Source organism: Cyrtonyx montezumae, unplaced genomic scaffold (assembly GCF_038088225.1).
Source record: "Cyrtonyx montezumae isolate F1298 unplaced genomic scaffold, pur_monq_1.0 scaffold_1, whole genome shotgun sequence".
In the NCBI taxonomy this organism is placed as follows: domain Eukaryota; kingdom Metazoa; phylum Chordata; class Aves; order Galliformes; family Odontophoridae; genus Cyrtonyx; species Cyrtonyx montezumae.
In genome coordinates, this window is record NW_027071825.1 from 3351021 (window position 1) to 3368578 (window position 17558).

General features: G+C 42.5%; 1 protein-coding gene across 9 annotated transcripts in view; it reads right to left on the minus strand.

Moving 5' to 3' along the window:
• FGGY (FGGY carbohydrate kinase domain containing) overlaps positions 1–17558 on the minus strand; it is a 276235-nt gene that overhangs the window by 121164 nt on the left and 137513 nt on the right. For all 9 annotated transcript variants that reach the window (XM_065738156.1, XM_065738206.1, XM_065738165.1 and 6 more), the window contains one exon: positions 2667–2748. The gene's annotated coding sequence lies outside the window, so the exon portion shown is untranslated. The remainder of the gene's footprint in view (positions 1–2666; positions 2749–17558) is intronic.

Consider the following 17558-nt stretch of genomic DNA (forward strand, 5'->3'; position numbering starts at 1 on the left):
GTGAATGGTGAGATAAAGACAAATGACTTGCTCTACAAAGAAAAGCAAATATGTATGTGGGGAAGGAGACAGAATGAACACTTTCCAGCCCTGTCAAGGAAATAACACTCCACTCCTGCTCCACTGAGATCCACACAAAAATGTCTTTCTGCCTCCCTGAAGGCAGGATGTGGCCTGGGATCCTGGCCTGCAGGTGAACATAGGTGTGAGTTGTGTTGGGAGCATGTGTACACAAGAGGAATGTCCCCACAAAAAACTGGGCACAGTCTTGCTGCACTGCCCACCACAGCCATACCAGAAGTGCATATACCAGCCTATGTTTGAAGGCATCAGGATCGTTTCCTACTATAAGTAGAAAACTGCACTTAGCACTGCTAAGACAAATTCACATTACCCAAGGTTTCTTCAGAGGAAGAGGGACCTGACAGGGAGTAGCTATGCTAACTGCAGATATATAAATAAAATAAAGCCACTGAGACCTGTTCTCTTGTAAATCATTCTAAATTTATGCTGAAGAAGAAATGAATAATATAAAATCCATCTATATAACCACTTTCTTTCTATTTTGCAATTTCCTCACTTAGATATGGTGCCTTCAGGAATTTCTATGCCAAAAAGCTCATCTCAAGCCACTGCATTTAGCGAAGCAAAACAAGCAGATAAGTAAATTGCTTTACTCACAGCAGAAGTGTAAGAGGACTGCAACTCTGAGCATTCAGAAATCCTGACTACTTAGATATTGATCACTATTACTAAGAAAAGGTGTACAGAGAACCTTGTAGCATGTGTTTGCTTAGGCAGTTTATATGGGCACTCTAAGTCTTTTTACGTCTTGTTCTTAAGCAGGATAACATGGCAGTAGGGAAACTGAAGTTGGGAAGTGATCTGGATGCAGTGCTTTCTGAGCCATCAGATCAGGGCAGGGAAGCAGGGAAGTAAAAACCAACTGACAGCTATGTCACAAGAAGAAGGGATTTTTGAGTGGAAATCTAAATGTTCTCACAAGTGTACCATAGGAAAAAAAGGAAATTTCCCTTTTCCTGTTTTTAACAGAGATGATCAGTTACTCTTAGACACTTAGAGCAGCCAAGAAGGAAAACCCTTGCTTTACACAGCTGTAAATACCACTAATAAAATAATTCAGATTTCACTGATCTCTGACCCATTTGCTTAACTTTTAGGCAGCTCACCTTCTAACACAAAATGCAGCAGCCGATACAAACAAGCACACAGTATTTCAGGCTCCTCCAAAATTCCAGTGTCTTGCCCAGGACCTGTTCCTGCCTGCCCTCTTGGCTGGACACCAAAAGCCTTTATTCTCAGGGCAGTTGGCCTTCCAAAAAAACACTTGGCACTTGAATCAGCGCTGCTCTGTTTTCCTTATGCTCACTGCAGGCAAGATGGTTTCGGGCTGTGGTACCCAACAGTTGAGCACTTCCAAGAACTCAGGGATTTTTCTTTTGAAACCACACTGACAATGTTGTAAGAATAAGTGAGGCTGTGACACGGCATGACTGTGGTGGGAAGATGGGATGGCTTTCTTGCTGGTACACAAAGGGAAAATGCACATACCACCTTCATAAACTTCCATTCTGCGGTGTGAATGCTGAAAGTTCTGGCTTACAGTCATGTTGTCATCAGCTGGCTCCCTTCTGGGAAGAGCACGGCAGGTGAGGGCGGGCAGGTTGCAGTCACAGGCACCAGACCTCACTGCCCAGGAGCAGGCAGATGGCCCTGCATGGTCTGAAGGCAGACTCAGACACGTTCCCTCACAACCCACGGCAAACCCAGATGTGCAAAATCCTGAAACCACAGTCTGCTGAGCTGGAAATGAATTTCACAAGCCAAGCACTGAAAATCTCCTGTGCTTCTTAAATTTCACAATACCTTACATCTCATGAAAAATAAGTCGCAGAGCTTAAATATTTTACTGCAACACCCTCTCAAGAGTTTTGAATTGAGTATGACCAGTGTATGTGAAGTAGTTCCTTACAGAGGTGATGTATCATAGCGATGCCAAAATCCAGACAGCATAGAGAAAGGTAGAAAATGACTGTAACCCTTTAAGCAGTGTCTTGTCTGCTTCTGTGGCTGCGACTTCCTACAAAAGGCAGATCCTATTTTGCCCTTTGAATTCAGATGCTAGTGAACACAGTCACAGGAGTTGAAATACCATCAACGTCTGCTGATGTGTGAAAAACACAGCTGTCTGCTGTCCCAGGTTAAGGCTGTTAACTGGAGTCTGTACTTTCAATATTATAAACAATCCACAGCCTTTCTCCTAAACTCATTGCAAAATGGACCGTAATCTAAAGTCAGCACTGTCACCTATAACATTTGAAATTCAACAGGGGCTCATGCAAGTCCATAAAAAGAAAGTTGTAGGGTCATACAGCCACCTGCACATCGTACAGAAATAAACTGAAGAGTCCCAGAAACGGGAATAAAATCACCATATATGCAGATAGTTATATCAACATATAGCAGTTGCATTTTATTGCTCTGTATACAACCCAAAACTAGTTGCTTATAATTAAAACATGATACTGACTCCCAGAGTTTTGCCCCTAGGGAAATAACTTTATTACGCTGGGCAGATTCAGCTCTGTAGTATTTCTGGTTTGCATGGAATTGCACCATTAATCACTTTTGGCCCCATATCTTACCCACAGTGATGCAGTTCAACTTCGAAGGGACAGTAAAGGGTTTTCCTCCCAACTCAGGCCAAGTTTCTGGAACAAGAAAAGTCTGTAAGAGAGACAGTTTGAGATTGTAATATCTTGGGTGTTAGAATTACTTGCTTATTCTTTGTTCCTTACAGATACATTTTGAGTAGGTGGTCACCAGAAAACAGGGCAAATAACAAAGAAAAGTGGGGATATGATTAGAGACAGCTGGTAAAGCTAGAAAGACACGGGGGATCCAGATAGTTCTGCCTCATCTTTGTTGTGTAGAGCTATACTCTGAACTTAATGCATTGCATGAGATTGTAGTATATGGTAACAGAAAGTCTGCAACACTCAGAACCCTGGAGGAAGATATAAAATATTAATTCTCCAATGCTTCAGGTGACTTGAAGTATTTGGGGCAGGATTGATCTCACAGTGGTGAGATTTACACCTCGCATGATAGATGGAAATCAGAACGCACACACTGATGCTCTCATTGATGCCGAAAACTTCTGTATGGAATCGGTGAAAAAGAGCTGCAGCGCTTTCCTCCTCCCTCCTCCTGAAACCATGCAGCTTCACAGGTCGTGGCCCAGAAAACAGGAGTTTCCTCAGCAATTCCTGCCTACGTGAACCAGGCAAGTGGGATGTTGTCAGAGAGCTGGCGGAGATTATTCCATTCTCTCTGCAACTGTTTGAGCTGCCAAAACAGCACGAAGCACATGTCCAGGTTCTTGCTTAAGGCTTCCTGGGAAAACTAACACTGTTTTGAAACCGTATCAGAGACAGAGCTACAGAAAGATTACTCAAGCTTGGGTCAGGAAGGAAGAACACAGTTTTTGACAGTGCTGAACTGACATGCCCATTGCTGAGTGCTCTCATGAGGCAGAACATTCAGTGCATCGCATCGAAAACTCCTCTGGCCTATGACATGATATTAGACACAGCTAGAATAAGATGGTAAACATAACAGAAACATCAATTTAAAACTTCTAATCTACATTCTGACACTAAAACTTGATGATCAAGGGCAAGTAGTGACAGGACAAGGGGAAATGGCCTTAAACTGGAAGAGGGTAGAATTAGACTGGATATAAGGAAGAAATTCCAGGTTGCCTAGCAAGGCTGTGGCTGCTCCCTCCCTGGAAGTATCCATGGCCAGGCTGGGTAGGGCTGGGAGCAACCTGGGCTAGAGGAAGGCATCCCTGCCTATAGCAGGGGGTTGGAATGAGGTGATCCTAAAAGTCTCTTCCAACACAAACAATGAGTAGTACAACACATTTTATTTTTTTGCCATTTCTGTCAGCAACAGCAATGGATTGTGATGAAGCAAGATGAGCATTTGAGGAAGGAAATTGTAGCTCTTCTCTTATTTTAGGCTATCTCATGTCTGACTGTTTTCAAAAGCAGGACGACGAGACGGGTTGTGTAACTCCACCCCCCAGAGACGTGCCAGGATCATTGTTTATGAGCGTGACCCAAACGCCGGAACAGCTTCCTTACCTACAGAGTGTTGCAACCCCGGAAATACCGGGGGATGTCCTCACCGACATCTCCTTCCCATCAGCACCACGTGCACTGAAAAGAACATCCCAGGAGATACAGGACTGAGAAGTTGGGATGGTGGGTAATCATCCCATGGGTTGCTAGAACTGTGGCCACCAAGGGTCAGGTCAGTAGCTATGAAGCAAGCCTGCAAGCAGGGCATGACCCTGTGCTGATGGGCATACAGCAAACTGCATGTGCAGTCTGTGTACCTTCATCTGTTCTACTGCTATAACTCAATTTCCCCCAAAATATCTTCAAGTAAATTGAAGAACTGGGGAGGGAAATGAAGCTTTTACCGAATGAAACCAATTTTTCAGAACTCAACTCCATCCCTGCTTGATCACCTATTACAATCGAAGTGTCACATGCCATGCCATGCTTCAAGTTTGTTTGGTATTTCTTCCACACTTTCTCTCTTTAAATTGACTAGCAGCTCGAGGTTTATCTATAGCTCATTTGTGTGCATTTATTTTGCCCTAAAAATTCCCACTGAAAAGTCACTAACTCCGCACCGAGATGTAGGATATCAGCTTGATGTGGGAGAAAAGTATCCATTACTCTTGGTTTGCTTTAAAACTCGAGTGAAAGGAAGAAGATCCCAGATAGAGCTGAAGATCCGTCCGATAACCATCCTGTTAGAAAATATGTATGCTCAAAATCAACTCGGTGATACTTATGTCACTGAGTTTCTGATGTTGCTGAAAACTGAAACCAACACCATCATCTGAATGGCTCTACATTTTTACCCAAGAACAGTTTTTCCCTCTAAAATAAACACCTCCGGGGCTGAGACTTCAGCTGCTCCATCCCGAGCTAGAGAACTGCTTTTCCAAGCTGCTGCCTATATTGGGCTTCAAACCAACACTGAATGAATGCAAAGGAAGAAGCCTGAGACACAGCAGGCTTAAATATATGGAGGCTTTGGGGTTTTTGGTACATCAAACACAGTACAAAATATTTGCCATTCGGTATTGCAAGCATTTCCCTTCCCACTGCAAGGTTAATTTATCATAGAGGAATGTATTGTTCTTAGACAGTACTGCTAGTTGGTGGTGTTCTTGTTACATTAACTTGTTCTCAACCAGAAGAAAATTAAAGTGTCAGCCATGGTGAAGGTTTTCTTTGTGAAATTGTTCTCTCTTATATCATGCCCCTATTCATTCAGGAACCAACTCAGACAGTGAGAGAAACACTAAGGATCTCAGTGGTGCTTTTGACCTTTCGATTATGGCCTTTTCAAGGTATTCTGCATCTCAGCAGCAGTCTTTAAGTGTTATATCTTCATTTGTAACCTGTTGTCGTATTTATTCCACAAGACTCTGCAACAGCAATCCAGAGCCTGTGACCACAGAGCCTTAGTGGTGCAGCTCCTCCTAGCACAGCTTCCAGCAATACATCCTCGTCATTTGCAGCATGTTTAGCATTCAGAAACCTCACTGGTTCTGAGTTGAGTAACGATGCTCTTCTTACACCCACTCACTGCCCTTAATATTGGGTAACAGGAAACGAGGGGACCAAACAAGCTATTACTTCTGGTTCCTGAGGCCTTGAATCTTTAAGCTGTAGCTCTGTGTGGGTATCTGCTCTTTGACAACACTTCCCATATTGTGTTTCAGCCAGGAAGATGGATGTACCTTAGTAAAAGTGAGTCATTCACTGAACCTAGGCCAAACTCTGAAGCAAATCTGGGCCAGTTTATTGCCTCGGGAGGAAACCTGGTTTTTACATGAATTAGATGTGAAAATAAGCAGAGCCTGACTGACATCTTCTCTGAATTCCATCTGTAAGGGTAAAACCCAGTGGGCAAGAGCCTCAGGCATGACAAAAATGAGGAGAGGAAAATGAGGCTTTCTGCCTCTCCTCCAAGAACCAGAGACACATTACTTGAACTCTGTGTAAATAGTTAATTATTCATTTGCAAATTAACCAATGTTTTTAGAATGTCTTATATATGTAAGTTGCTGTAAACATGCTTACATTTCTCCTGCAGTCTCCAACTTTCATTCTACAGCAAAACAATTCCAACTTGTTACTCCAGCTCTTCAGCCAGGCACTTCCTACAGTTCTGTTGCTGACATTCCCAGCTCCAACTGCTCGACTGCATTTCCCTACAGAAATTTCTGTGCCGGTTTCTAGTTGCTTTAATTCCATCACAGATCACATTCTGTTTAATGATAATTTGATTTTGCATTGCAAGACCCAGACGTACATTAGGAGGTCACAACCTTTCCATTTATCTCTTAAAGGAACTATTTTTTCCCCAAGTTCCATCAGGTTAAAACAGTTAGCAATTTTTCTCCTTGAAGCGTCCCTTCAGCTTGGCCAAGATATACAATAGATCAGTGTAGCTACGAATGCATTACAACATTAGTCATCAATTAGTTTTAAACCATCGCTGTAATATATCATTTCTCTAGCTTGCTGTAGCACTATTGTGAACGTTTAATTTTTTAAAGGCATCTTGATTTTTTAACCTGATGGCTGCATCCTCCTTTTGTCTCCTATGCAGACATCTCCTTAAGGAACAATAAAAATTAGATTTGTTTGACCTGCACTCAGGGTTCGTTTAAGCGAGATGGATTTTAATTGCTTTGCCCACTCCACCAGACAGCTTTTATGTAATATTCCAGACATTTACGCACTGTCTTTCCCCTTGCTGTAAGCAGGTGTGTGTGCCCACAGATGCCTGTGAAGCAGCTCTTGCTATTCATTTCACATCTCTGACAATCCTCTGGGAAATTGTTTACTCTGAGGTATCATTGGCATCGAATTAAGGGCCCGAGTCAATGCCACTTATTTCTTCCTAATGCCATTTTCTTTTAAGACTCAACCTCTTGAGTGGATAGTTCTGAAAGATCTTTGCTGAGCTCCTTGTCCTTGAGTTGCCATCACGCAGCGTGGATGGTTCACCCCTACATCTCCCAGTAGCGACGATGTGTACAGAGTCTGACCTGTCTCTCCCAAAGTTCACATCATCCTTCTACCATTTGTGTACACTCGACTTACATTTATGGTTCGAAAGAGTTTGGAGTATAAAATAGCCAAGGCTGAAGAAGCATGCCTATGCCACAGATATTCAGCATCTCAAAGCATCTCTAACTTCAATTAGAAAGTCACACGAGCAAGTTATCACAGCGTTGGCTCAGGGCCGAAACACCCTGACTCCTCTGCCAGCTCAGAGCAGGGGCAGCATGAGCTCACATTTGCCCACAATGAACCTGATTTGCTCCAGCTGCTCCAGCAGGAGAGGAGAAACTCATGTAGAGTTCTCTCCCTGTTGATTCTCCTCTTCCACGGATGATACAATCTGAAGATGATGTCCTCTTTCTTTCCTCTTCTTCCCATTCCTAAAAAGGAAGATGTGGCTGTCCCGTGAGTTATCAAATCAGCATAAAAAAATGGGCCTCCTAAGCAGTTCTGTGTGCCTACAGCTGGTTCTGTTCTGCTCTCTGTTGGACACACACATGTACTCAATTCTCGTTTGTGCTGGATGCCTATTAAAAGAACAAATCTGTGAGTGAGGACGGTCTCTTTTACCATGTCAATGGAAGTGAAATACGTAAATCTCCTGCATGCTGAGGGAGAACGTATGCTTAAAATGCTTGGGAGAACAGCTGTGAAAAAGAATAAGCTGTTTGTATTATGCTGCACAGTGTCATCAATCCAACATGTTAAGCTGATCCTCATGCAGTGCACTGTGCTTGCGTTACACTGCCCACTGCTCTGTGTGTGCGTTATTCAAAACGCACAGCATTTCAGACAGTACAGAAAGAGAAGCAAACTTGGCTTCTCCCATCACGGTACAAGCAGTGTGGCTCACAGCAGCCAGGAAAAATCAGATTGGAAAGAGCCACTCCAACTAGGGGCCCTGTGCAGTGAGCAGAGATGAAGGTCATGGCAATCCTACAAGGCATTGCAGTGAACAGAGGAGCTGCCTGCCTTTCCTAGCCTGGGCAGCCATGTTAGGGACTGGGATCATCTCCTGTGGTGCCACTGTCTCTATTCTCCTTTAATCTGCCAATGGTGAAACTCACTCACTTGGGAGACACCTCGGAGTGAGACCAGTGTGTGATGATAGGTGAATTACAAAACACTGAGATAACATTAAGGCTTCTAGAGGAGACAGACAAATGAAATCCCACTTCATTTCTTAAAAAACAAAGCAGAATTGCTCACTTGACCAAAATATCAGGAGTTCAAATGCAGATGCTACACTGAGAGAAATCTTAAAAAGCTTGTGCGTGATTTAGAAACCGTGAATACAGCAATGACATCAGGAGAGAGATGGGAGCTCCAACACACTTAATTTGAAGATGGTCACATAATTCTTTCTTATTGTTTCCTTCCTAGGACTTGTATATCCATCAATAACACAACACGTTTTTTACTTCTCTGACAGAAGCACTGAAAATCAGAACCTATTTGTTTAGTACCAAAACAAAAAACAACAACAACAAAAAAGCAATAAGGCCTGGCTTCAATACTGCAGTACAGCACCTCTGAGGATGAGGTGCAGCAGGGCTGCAATGTTCAACAGTTGTAATGTGCACCCAGGAGTCACATTTGTTCAAAAAAAAGATCACGTTTCTTATTACTGGATGTGTCCAGATCATCTTGAGACCACTTATGCCTTGGCAAAGCTCTAACTCAGAGACTTAACGAAACTATTAATATAGACATTCTTTTATGTTATCACATTTACGTAACAGCTCCCACCTTTGCAACCTAATACTTACTCTTGGGAACACAGAGAATTATTGACTCATAACTGGACTGGGGTGCCAAAAAGTCCCGAATTTTGAGATGTTTGGAACAAGAGAGTTTGGTCCAGACCCATCCACAACAGCAAATTAAACACAAGTCATCATCTGCGTGAGTGACATTTTCAGCATGTCCAGAGCCTGGCGTGAGCAGACATTCCTTCTCCAGCAAGATTTACAGAATTTGCACATTGACGAGTACTGAGGTAAACTGTGGTCCAAGGGCCAAGTGCATAAATTAGCTCTGTCCCCTCCCTGCAGAAAATTACACGTATATACACTGTAGGTTGGCTAACTACGCTTTTGGCAACTCAAAGAAGTTTCTGTGAGTGCATGTTAACAGAAGGGGAGCTTGTGTCATGCTCATGCATTTACATTTTCTTTTCTAAGATTTTGTGGCAAGGAATATGTTGTCTATAATTTTTCCCTCCATTCACATCAGATACCAGATTAAACAGAAAAAAATAAATAAATGGTTACATTAGAAGTTTTGGCACGTATTGCACTTTCACAGCAGAAATGGTGTCACTTGTAGATTGGGTCGGTTTAAATTACGCAGGTCAATATAAGTTCAGCAAGAAGTGCTGGATTAGCATCCTCAGAGACTGGGGTCCTAAACTCATTCACAGAGCAAGTCCAGATCAAGAGGTGTCAATTAAAGCTCCACGCACAATGCTTCTTCCATAGAAGACAGCTGTATTTCCTCAGCAAATCCAAGTGCTCACCTATTCCTCGAGCCCCCTGCTTGTGCAGCAAAATAAGATGACCAGCTGGCAAGATGGAAAGGGGACTGACACTCCCAAACTTCTTTAAACACTGTCAAGTTGTTTCACGAGCTGCAGATTTGCAGTAGTCCATGTACCTGTGAAATATCTGAATCACTGTCTTCCATGTGTCAAAACGATGCCATTTCTGGGCTGTTCCAACTTCCTCCCACAGATTTACCACACTTTAGGTAAATTACATGGCCTGAAAACCCAAATATGTGTTGCAGTTCTGCCTGGGTCTCGATGACTTCTAAAAACATCAGACAGTGAATGCCACCAGGAAACCCACACGTTGCCCCAAGGGATGCAGTTTGCACTCCAGGCGTTCAGCTTTCATGCTGGATTATCTGTGGCGAAGCTTTTACAACCCGAAGAACCAGTAGAATTATTTTTAATTGAAGGCTGAAAGCCTCACTTAATCAGATGACAAAAGAACTAGGGCTTTCTGGCACATGGAAAGCACCAAATGATTTTAGATTCAATCACAAAAAGAACTAAATGCTGTGTGTGTCTCCTCCTGAAAACAAATTTCCATTTGAATTCATCCTCCTGCCAGGCTTCTCACTCAGCCTAAGCCATCTTCTTGCAAAATGCCTTTGTATCCCATCTTCTGAACTGTCCGATGTATCTGCTCCCCCTCAACCCTTTGCCTTCCTTGGGTTGGTGGCATCCCAGCACAGTGGCATTCCCATGGAGCAGTTGGATGCTGTGCTGCTTCACACGATGTGCTCAGGCTCTTCCTACCATGTTTCCAGACCATCCCGAGGTCTCCTAAGCAGGGTGAGGGAGACGAACACCAGAAGCCATTTCAGGAGTGTGTGATGATGTTAGACATAGGGTCAGAGCTCAGTTTCTCACCTTAGGTCCCCAGTGTTCACATCATAAGAAGCAAAACTGTTGTTCTAGAAATGAGATCCAGAAATTAGTTCATTCCAGAAATAAAACTGTCAGGAAAGGTTTCCTTCCTCCCAGGTCTTCTCTAAAATTATGTCCAGAAAAATGAATTGATTGCTAAGGGCTGTCCCTGGGAGCTGGCAGAGCATCGTGAAGGGCAGCAGGAAGGAAATCCTGCATGTCTGTCTGCCAGAGCATTCTGTCCTTTCTTTTTGGCACTACATGTTCGGCCTTAGTGTGGAAATGGCCAGGCTGTGAGAGGTGGATTTACCTGGAGAGAGAGGAGAAGCAATGACAAATAAAGAGGGCTGTCAGTCCCCAGCCAGCACAGGATATAGTGCACTACACAGTGAACCCATAGCTCTGGAGCACCCAGAGCTGTTGGCCCCTGAGTGATGGCTCTGCCACTCTGTGCAGACAGGGACCTATGTCCCAGAGCACCACTGCCTCCTACAGCAGCTCCTTCCTTGGCTTTGTGCTCCTGCTTCCTCCTGTTCCTCATCTGCAGACACAGATTTGCTGCTTCACCATCCCTTCCCCGCTCTGCAATTAGGACTGCATGCCATTAATGTCCCTGAAATACAAGCCTGAGTGCAATTCCCAGACACATGGCCCTGGAGACTCTTTTCAATGCACACCACATTTTAAAAGAAGTGCTTTCTCTTAAGCCACTCTGTCTGATTCCCAACAGCAGAAGAACCTGGTAGCAACCACAGCAAGCTCACAGTAGGAAAAATATCATTAGAGAACTTTTCAATGCTCACAATGATCTCCTTTTCTACAGTGTAGCAGAAATGCAGCTAACATGGCCCGAGGATAAAAACCAGTCCTTAGAGCACAGCAAAAACCCTAAAAAAAATGAAAAATATAACATTTAGCAAATTCCAGAGCTTCTGTGAATAAAAGATGTCACAGGGAGAATATACAGAGGATAGTGATGTGCTCCAGGCTGAAAGGCCATTGGCAACATCAGGGTCCAGTCCCAGCCCTGGCTGTAGACAGGTACCTTGGCTTGCTCTGTTCCCACTTTCCATCTTCAGAGCAGAACAACAATAATAAAAATCACAGAGAAGGCAAATGAAAAATATGTGCTTCATGATTTAGCATACATTCGCATGCCTTAGGTATGCTAAAGAAGAGGTGGTTTCTCAAGCTCAGGATAGGAAAGGAGAAAGTGGGTAGAACTGGAACAGAATTTATCATAGCAAATTCAGCTCCTTACAGAAGAAAAACAAGCTGAAGTGACTGTTTCAGAGAAGCTAAGTGTGCAGAGACTCAGAAACTGCTGGAAAAAGTCAGGGAGTTCATGCCAGGAATGCAGGCTATGACACAGAAGGAAGCGTGGCCATTGTTGTGGAATAAGCCGACGCAGGTGGAGCGGGCTGGAAATACCAGCAGAGCTGCGGGCAGGTATCGCAGCAGGTGCACTGACAATGAGGATGATGAATCCATTTTCGGTTTGGCTGGTGATGAAGCAGGAGTCCTGCTGACTAAGGGTGAGGTGGCACAGACGGTGACTGTGAGATCGCGCTGCTCCAGGGCGAGACGCCGGCGTCTGAAACGCAACCGCTGCGAGCGTTATCTGTGGATCTCAGCTGATCCCAAAGCTGTGCTGAAAGCCAGGCCCCCGCCTCAGCATGACACTGCTCCACGGCTCCTTGACGTGGCACATTCACCAGCAGGTTCAACCAGCAATTCATTTCGACGTGCATTCGAGTCAATAGGACAAACCCACGCGGGAACAACTGAGTCACTTTGCTGTGCTTTGAGCTGAGCCCGTCCCAGACCTGCTCCCTTGGTGTTCTGTGGGGCTCTGCAAGAGATCAGGTCCTCCATCTGAAATACCAAGCCCTGGGACAAATGCTTTGCTCCTCAGACCCCACTTACGTGGACATGCGTGATGATGTTTCCTAAATACTCAAACATCAGTGGATACAGAAATACTGACAAGAATCAATGCAGAGATTTGTCACCTTTCCAAATGTAAGTTACTCCATCCCCAGTGTGCTTTGGAAGCTTTCATCTGTGGCTGGTTATATGATTTGTTGTAGCAAAAGGCAATGAGAAGGCTGGTTCAAAAATTAAAAAAAAAAAAAAAGAAAAAAAAGCTGAAGAGGAGCTGGGGTTGTCATCCTCAACAAAGTAATATAATAAACACCTATCAAGGGGAAAATACATGATAGGTGCCTCTGGCAGTAAAATTCTTAAGAGCAACATGAGCTACAGGTTACAAGGAAAAAGACAAAGACATAAAAAAAGTACAGATTAATCCAGTCATGGCAGGACAGCAAGAGAAGCAGCTGGTTCTGATATTTGTATTGACAAAACTCTGGCTGGCTATCAAATGTACCCTTCCCACCCAGTAATAATTTGGACTTGAAGGGAGCATAAACATCCCTTATCATTCTATATCATTAATTACAATTCTACCGGGTGTCCAAATACCAGAACATTAGGATCTGAATTCCAACGTGATGTGATCCCAATCATTTGAAAGTAACAACACTCTCTGCCCCGCTGTATTCTCCTTACAGTTCACATGGGGAGAAGCATGACCTGCCATATGGAAAATATCAGTCAGAATAAAATATTTGTATCGTACTTTAAGAGTCTTTCATGGTCTCCCAATGGTATTTGCCATAAAATCAAGAAAAAGTAAGGTTGTATAAGCACTATTAAACTCAGAGACTGTGAACGGATGCCCATCTAGTTTTACTGCAGTCTGGTGTAGTCTTTCTTAATGCAACACGCACATTTAGCAGTCTGCAAATTCCATGGATGACTTCAGTAAAAGTGGGAGGTTGTGCTACCAAAGGAGAACACGAGCCAAAGATGTTCTATTATCCATGTCCTATTAAAGGTCAGAGAGAGCTCTTACCTCAGTTCTATAATGTGACCAGAAACTTAATTGAAAATATACAAAAAGGTTATTAATAAAGGTTATTAATAAAGAGATGAAGCCACAGTAAATTTAATATAGCTCGCAGAAGGACTTTTTCTAGAAAGAGAAGGTTATATAGATAGATAGATTGGCCTTTAATTAAGGTGTATTGCTGAGTTAAGTGTAAATTTTCCAAGCAGGCACGAAGATGAAAAACTGGTAATTGCTTCCAATTTATATTATAAAAATCAGTCATGCTCATTTTGCTTCCTTTGACAGCCTTACTCAATTCCAAGGTTCACTCACTTAATTGGAAGGGAGATATCTTCGAGTAGAAATGTAAGGAATTGAAGAAAGAGACAGACAGATTGGAAGAACTGAACAAACAGCACTTTAAATGAAATCATTTAAACCCCGCATCCAAGATCCTCAGTAGAGTCATGTTTGCTGCCCCCAAGGGGTATTTATTATCAAAGCTGAGAAGGAAAAGATCAGAAATTAGACCACAAAAAAGTCTCAAGTGGTCTTACTGAAAACTGAGTCTTAAGAAGACCCCAATTCTAATACTGCAGTAACTTTTCCATGCCTGAAAATTAGCAGAGAGAAGAAACTCAAATATTTATCTCACAGAGACCTCTTGCAACAACAGAATGACCCAGTTAAGGATCACCAAAATGTACCCATGCATAAGAATGATATTTGCTTCAACCAAGTTCTTCTCTTGCACTTTTTCACAGCTCAAAGAGAACTTTGCAGCCCTCTTCATGCAACTCTTTTGGCATTAATTGACCTCAGAAAAAGTGTCCTACACATGCAATGTGTCTTTGTGGGTTTGGGAGTTCCTTACATGGAAATGACACTTGGTGAGTTAAGTGGCAAATCACAAGCAGGAATGATAGGAGCTGACATTTATAGTTGTCATGGAGAATAATTTACAGGTAATTCACAAGACTAAATACAATCTTAAAATCATTTGTTGAGTACTTTTGAATGGCAAATCCACATCTCTTTTGCAGGTAAATTGCCTCTAAAAAGATTAACTTGGGGGAGGGAGGTATTTAATTTTCAACGTGAGTATCCACACAGCTTCAGTGATATCTAGAAACCCGCCAGCCTCTCTTCTCTTGACAAAGACTTACACAGCTGTTTCCACATCCACTGTTAATGGATAAGAGATATAATTCTGTAATTATCATCAACAAAAGAGCACTGAATTTTAATCTTCCAACTCATGGATCAGAATATCTGCACCATGAATGTATTCCTGGCTTGGACTCTGCCACAGTCAAAAGCATTGCCAGTGCTGTGCACAAGCCTCAGTGAATGCCATTTAAACAACTACTCACAAAGGATCCACAACAGAGAGAAGACAGCACAAGTGGGGAAGGCTGAGGCTTTGATAAGTAGCACAGAGCTAATTTTTTCCTGTCAGATGTCTACTGATGTTAAAGAAGCTACAGATGGTTTTGGTCTACCATCTTTGGTAGGGAACTGACATGGGACATTACTCCATCATTAGATAGAAAGAGAAGGTTAATAATGCTGTAATAGCTTACAAAATCTAAAGTAATCATTTTGTGGAAATGTTTAATACTTCCAAGAATTGAAGTGGTGAGCAAGGTTTAACCAATGAAATACCAAGGTTACAGGAATTAAAATCTCAGACGTTAGGCTGCTAATAGGAACAACTAATGGATTATCTTTAAACAATGCAAGACTAAATCAAAACACCAAAACATTCCTCAGTTAAGATGAAAGGAATGAGCTCTCCATACACGAAGAGCATTAAAGCTAGCAACAATAAATTTTTATCTGCCAGCAGGAAGCAAAGATAGGGCTCCAGAAAGCACAGGGAGGATTAGGGAGAACAGCAGACAATCGACAGTGAAACAGAGACAAAGCTGGGAACGTAACTATAAAGTGCTTGAGGAAATCCCTAAATCCACTGGTATTACAGCATCTACAATGGCTTTTCAGTTTTGTGGCCAGTCTCACTATCAGAAGAGTTCTGTCACTCATGGAAGTAGGATCAGGCCTTAACATGAGGATGTTAAAAAAGCTTCAGTGAGGTTTGAAGTTATTTCACGAAACGTACCTACAGTGATTTGCTAAAATAAAGACAGAGATAACAGCTACAAGAAGGCCTTAGCCTCAAATTCAGAATCAAGTTGAAGAAAAGCAGGACAATGTGAGGCTGAAGCATTTCAGCTGCTCCATAGTAAGCTGTCACTTGGAGAGAGCAGCACTAGGCAATGGAAGCAGCCAGGTTTGCTGCATGCTTTGCTCCTGCCTCTGTTGATATGTGGTGGAACTGCATGGGGAATTGCATCACTAAAATAGCACAATTCCTAAATACAAATTAAAACAAACAAAAAAAACCCATAAAAATCAGAGTGAAGGTGTCTGTATTCTTTAGCCCACATTATTTCTATAATCTAATTTATAGCACAGCTCCGCAAACGGTTGCACAGATCCCAAGAGGAGACAGTAACTTCCACCACGAGGGCAGAAAAGCACTTCTAAAAGTAGAAGGAACTTCTTAATGTGGTCTTAATGCTTTGCTTTTGTTTTCAGAAAATGCCAAATAAGCTGTCTTCAGGAAAAGAGAAGCAAGCTGACCTCCTGCATCCAAGTGGGCACAGTGGTGATGAGTTGACAGTTGGATTTGATTACCTTAGAGGTCTTTTCCAGCCTTAATGATTCCATGACTGCATGAATCAATGGTAAAAGCAAGTATCCAGGCAGTCATCCCAGACTTGCTGAGATGATGTCTTAACACCTTACCTTACTCTTCTCACTGGCTTTGAGGGAGAAAGCATGCACATCAATCTGGCACTAAAAACAGTTCTGATAAACCTCCACATTTGCTAAGAATTAAGCCCTAAAAAGAACTTATCTGGCATCTGAAATGGAGTAGGATGTGAAAGACTGGCAAAAGCTGAAGATATATAATGGGAACTCCCTTTGCTTTCAGTAGGGAGAGTAGATAAGGTGTAAGAAGGACAGAAAGGATCTGTGTTATTTCATGGAAAAAATACCCAGGATTCTTGTCCAGAGAGCTGTTCTGAACTGGAAGTACCCCACATCCTCCTCTGTGCCAGCTTCTGCTTCTGCCAGTAAAATGAGTCCTTACACTAAATTGTTATTGTGCAGTGCTTCTAAAAGGATGCAGCATACGCAGAAAAACGCAGCAGTTAAGATCAGCTTCCTCACTCCCTCTTTTACTTAATCCTTTTGCTTGTCCACGTGCCTTGAAATAAACATGAAGCCTTACATCCCAAAGCAATCATCCTTCACTGATCCCCTCTCCTGATGGCTCCATTGGATCTTCAGGCATTACCAGAAGGGGAAAAATGCCACACACGAGTCCTGTATCATTAGAAGGTTTGTCTAAAATGATCCTAGCAGCAGTTACCTTTTTTGAAGGAGAGTATGCATGAACAAAGTTAAGATGTTGAAATATGTTTCCAAGAATTCCGTATCACTGCATGTTATACACTGATTTTGAGAAAACTGGGCATGTTATCTACAGCAAGACAAGAAAATAGCAGCAAAGCACTACTGACTCGAAAAAAGACACGACCCATCCAAACATCAGTTTTGCTTCTTGACAAATCTTCCTCCGTGTCAGTCTCATGTTCTGTAATTTTGGTCGATTATTTTCTCATTCAGAAAGTTACAATATATCACACCTTTTTTTTACCGGTCTTGTTCCAAACTCCACGATTTTCCAGTTTCCTTACTCTAATATCGGCAGCAAAATAAGTTTCTAAAATCAAGGATTACACAACAATAAGAAAATAATGCAGAACATTGTTGCAATATGGTAATAAATTTAAAAATCTGTTCTTTGTTAGGGCCCAACCCAGAGCCCTGTAATGTCTGTGGAAAGACTTCAATCAGATTTGATCTGCTCTCATAAATACAGCTATTAGTTCAGACTGAAATGTTGATAGTGCTTTACTTGGCCTTTTCACAAACAAGCATCAGCAACATCAACAGGACTTATCCGTGTGCAGGCGTGGGCAAAAAGCAGCAT